This window comes from Octopus sinensis, linkage group LG1 (assembly GCF_006345805.1).
Source record: "Octopus sinensis linkage group LG1, ASM634580v1, whole genome shotgun sequence".
Taxonomy (NCBI): Eukaryota; Metazoa; Mollusca; class Cephalopoda; order Octopoda; family Octopodidae; genus Octopus; species Octopus sinensis.
This window is the reverse complement of record NC_042997.1, coordinates 177,941,828-177,947,458: the sequence shown is the minus strand read 5'-3', so window position 1 is coordinate 177,947,458 and position 5,631 is coordinate 177,941,828.

Genomic DNA, 5,631 nt, shown 5'->3' with positions numbered 1-5,631 from the left:
AGTAATGACTTAGTTGTTAATTCAAGAAAGAGCAAGCAAGTGAATTGTTGATTCATGAATGGCACCAAAGAAATGGAATGATATTTGAGAATGCCTTTGGATTTAACCATCTCTTAGAGGTTTTAAACACCTCTAACATATACCTATATATGTGTGTGTGTGTGTGTGTGTGTGTAGGCGCAGGAGTGGCTGTGTGGTAAGTAGCTTGAAACAAGTAAAAGAGTAATAAATATATATATAAGTTCAGTAAAAATTTAGATTCAGTTGAATATGGTACTTAAGTTGGAGGTACCAGAATTTGGTATAGTATTATCCATATAATTCAAAATGGGGTGATTATAATCAAAGTAAGCATTACCTTTGGATATCCTTGTTGCTTATTTTGATTATATATACATATATATGTATGTATATATATATATATATATATATATATATATATATATATATATATATATATATATATGAAAGACTGAACAAACAAACAGAAGTAGGACCTCAACACATAGTTTGAGTTGCATCTATTAACAGATTAACATAGTTCCTCATGTGACTTTAGTTATGTGGGCATGTGTACACATCCTTTTCTTCAGACATTTAGAAATGAAGTCAAGGAAAATTAAAATCTCTTCTATGTCACAGAGAGAGTTTGATCCCCATTCGTCATTTCTGATCATGCTGATATGATGGTAACTCAGCATCAGTAGGCAACAGGTGGGCATACTGTATGTGTTAAAGCAAGTGTGATATTAATATCACTTAGTCATCAAAGCATGATATTAAATACACCACTAGCGACATCAGTGCCTAAGTAACTAAGTAACATGAGGAACTAAGTGAACCTGTTAATCGATATACACACAAACATGATTGCAGCATGAAAGATACATATAGCCATAAGAAAGAACTTTTCACTTTTACACTTAAACAATTTCTGTCACCTCAGAAATATACATATATACGTGTGTGTGTGTGTACGTACATGTGTGTGCACATATATATATATATATATTAGAAAAAATGAGGTAATCAGATCGGATGGTTCATATTTGTAGATATTTATATATTACATTTTTTACATATATATCATATCATTCAGATCATATCATTCGGATTAGCGCTTTCTCCCAATCTAGTGGGGTTTTCAAATCAAATCAATTGTGGGGAATTTGAACATTTTATAGTTTCGTAGTAGTGCGAAATATATATATATATATATATATATATATATATATATATAATACATATATATTTATATATATATATATATATAATATATATTTATATATATATATATATATACATATATATTTATATATATATATATATAACATATATATTTATATATATATATATATATACATATATAATATATATATATATTATTATATACATATATATTTATATATATAATATATATATATAAATATATTTATATATATATATATATATATATATATATAATATATATATATTTTATTATATATAATAATAATATATTTATATATATAATAATAATATATGGGTGTTTTTAAAAAAATGTCCAGTTCCTTTGGTTTGTGTCTATGTTTTCGTTTCTCATTGTGTTCGACGTCCTTTTGGTGTCCTGTACTCATATATGCGTGTATATGTACATGTAGAGGTAGGTACGTACATATATGTTTATATATATGCATATGTTTTATTTTATTTATTAATATATATATATATATATATTATAATAATATAAAATATAGGGAATGAATCCAAAATTACAGGGAAAAATCAGATTTAGGGTTAAATCCAATTTTATAGTAAAATATTATATAATATATTCGAGACAAAACCACTATTTTAAAACCAAACAAGGAAAGACTTAATCAATACATTAAATTTTAATATAAAATTTTAATATAAATTAAATATAAATATATATATATATATATATACATATATATATATATATAATATATATAATCTATATATATATATGTATATATATATATGTATATATATATATATATATATATCTATATATATATATGTATATATATATATATGTATATATATATATATATATAATATATATATATATATATATATATAATATATATATACATACATACATACATGTGGAGGTGCAATGGCCCAGTGGTTAGGGCAGTGGACTCACGGTGTAGGATCGCGGTTTCGATTCCCAGACTGGGCGTCGTGAGTGTTTATTGAGCGAAAACACCTAAAGCTCCACGCGGCTCCGGCAGGGGATGGTGGCAACCCCTGCAGTACTTTTTCGCCACAACTTTCTCTCGCTCTTTCTTCTGTTGGTCTGCTCGCTTAGCCAGCAGAGTGGCATCATTTGAAGGCTAAAGCAATGCAAAGCGATGTGATAGCCTGGTTGGTCACGGTGATATATATACATACATACATATGTGGCTGGATCTACCTCAATGCCATAGCAATCGCTCTGTATAGAGCAGTCTTTACTCATGCACATCACATGTCCAAAAATTGCATTCTCTTCTACATGCCACATTTAACTCCTCTTATGCTCAACTTTCTCTCAATACAGTTGCACTTTGTCATTTGTGCACACTGATGTTGCACATCTAACAGAGCATACTACCTCCATCTTCTCCGGTCTATGCATGTTCTCCAAATTCAGAGCCTGTGTCTCACCACCACAGAGTATAGCCATATGTACACAAGCATCATTCAATCCACCTTTCACTCTGAGAGAGTCCTTTTGTTGCCAATAGAGGTAGTAGCCTCCATCCTATTCTTATTCTAGAAACAATACTTTCAAAGCATCCACCATCATTTGGTCACCTAAGTAGCGGAAACTATCGATTACCTCAAGAGAGCCTCCTGGACATTTGAGAGAGAGAGAGAGTCTAAGTCCGACGTGTTTTTATTGTTTCTGCCACACATGAAAACGACCTTATCTGTTAATCTGCCTGTGATTCCACTGCATTTCTTAAGTGTCTGTAACTTACACTGGAGATAGCAAGTAGAATTACTTCTCACTCTTTTCCTATGTATTGGGCAGGGCCATTTACCTGATGGAAAGAGTCTTATTTGCTTTCTTGTTTACAACTTCAGTCTTGCAAACAACTTGCACATGCAAGTGCTACCAGTTAAAAGCTCCGTATATCGGAAGCTAGCAAGTGTATGGGGTCATCAGGAGAGAATGCGCGCTATTTCGGGGCCTACCTCTCAACGGCATCAATACGCACCGGCCCCCCTCACTGATATGAGGCCCCGCTTGCTAGATCAGCTGGTTATGAAGAACTCAATATACTTCTAGCCATCGCTCATATTTGTTAGATTAACTTTAAGACCCTTTCATTCCAGGTTTTGCTTCCATATCTGGAACTTCTCCAGTTCTGTTTCAGAATCTGCAATAATAGTGAGGTCATCAGCATAAAGCAGTTCCCATGTACATCAGGTTTTGAATTCCATTGGTCTGGTTGGAACCTTGCATCAACCATAGATTTGGTCTGTAGCTCTCAGCTGGTTGTCCTATATAAACTTGCGGTTGTCCTCTAAGCTATGGGTTTTTACTAATTCTGCCTTTTCATTGAATATTTCAACTAGAACTTCTCTAAATTTCTGATTGTATAGTGGATCTTTAAATATCTATATCTTCCTTTCCAAACTGATTTGTTCCAATCTGTCTAACCCTAAATTTGAAGTTACTAACTACTAGGCTATGTTGGATTTTACATCCTTTACTGGGAAAGACAGCATTTACAACCATTAGTCTATCTTATTTCCTGGAGAGAATAAAGTCTATCTCGTTCATGTGTCCTCCAGATTTATAGGTTGTCGTCAGGTACCTATTTCCTGAAGATACTGTTGCAAATTATGAGGTGTGTTCATTAAAAATTTCCTCTCATCAACTTCTGGTTATTGCAGGAAATGGATCTTGTATAAGTATAATCATACTTGTTTCTACATGTCACATTGTAAATTGCAGCTTTTCACTAGCATTCGCTTGTATTTTATGGCTGCTGAAGTGGACTAAGATGCTATAATGGAGGTAGTTGAATGCAGATCAGTGATCAGGTTCTTTTACTTGAAAGGTCATACACCAAAAGAGACTTTCAATGAGATGAATGAAGTTTATTGTGACGATGCACCATCATACAACATAGTCAAGCACTGGCATCGCTAATTCAAATGTGGTCAGACATTGGTGGAATCTGCTCCTATTCCTGGACAATCACGTTCTGCCATTGATGACACCATCCATAAAGTAGAAACTGCCATTTGGAGTATTGCTACATAACTATTCAGCAACTAACCCAAGAAGTGAAGATACATGTAGGGTCTGTGGAAAAAAAATCATTCATGACACTTGCACTTGTGGAAGTTGTCTACACAATAGATTCCCTGGATGCTCATACCTTTTCAGAAGTAGGAATGAGTTAATTGCTCCCAGGCTCTTTTGGCAATGTGCCAAGAAAATGAGGACATTTTCGGCAGGCTTATCCCACAGGGGATGAAACATGGGTCCATCTCTATGATCCTGAGACTAGAGTCAAATCAAAACAATGAAAGTATAACTCATCACCTCTAAAGAAAGCTTATGTCCAACACTCTGCAGGCAAGGTGATGGTCACAGTTTTTTGGGGACCAGCATGGAGTAGTGATAATGGATTTTCTGGCAAAGGGCACCACAATTAATGGGGCATATTATGCTTCTCTGCTGCAGAAATTGCAGAACACCATCAAAGCAGAGAGGCATGGCATGTTGACCTAAGAAATTCGCCTCCTCCAAGACAACGCCCCAGTTCACAATGTACATGTCTTTTTGAAGGGTAAGCACTTTTTAGATGATGAACTTATTTCAAGCTAAAATCTTGGCTCCAGATGCAACCTACCGGCTTCTACAGACAAGATCTTCACAGCTGCATAAAGCAATGGGAGAAGTGTGTCGCCATTGGTGTTGGCAATGTAGAGGAGGACTAATAATAATGCCAAGTTTCATTTATTCCAGTCCTTGGGAAGTTGGTCTGGGGAAACCTTTAATGAACACTCTTTGTATTGAGTCAATTAACATCACAAAACTGGAGTAGTCTTGTTCCTTGAACCAAAGCCATAACCACCAAGCACATCATGGAATTCATCAGAATGCTGGCCAATATCAATATTTCTGAGTGTGCATATGTATGTGATTATCAATTAATATTATGACTGGTAGCAAAGCAGCAAGCCAACAGAGCTGTTAGCATGCCAAGCAAAAATGCTAAGCAGTACTTCACTGTCTTCATGTTCTGAGTTGAAATTCAACCAAGGTCAATTTTACCTTTCGTCCTTTGGGTCGATAAGTACCAGTTGAGGACTGGGGTCAATGTAATCAACCTACCCACTCGCCTGAAATTACTGGGCTTGTGCCAGGTCATTGCCAGTGCTGCTGGACTGGCTCCTGTGCAGATGCCACATAAAAAACACCACTTGGGTGTGGCCATTGCTAGTACCGCCTGACTGGCCCTCGTGCCAGTGGCATATAAAAGCACCCACTACACTTTCAGGGTGGTTGGCGTTAGGAAGGGCATCCAGCTGTAGAAACTCTGCTAGATCAGATTGGAGCCTGGTGCAGCCATCTAGTTCCCCAGTCCTCAGTCAAATCATCCAACCCATGCTAGCATG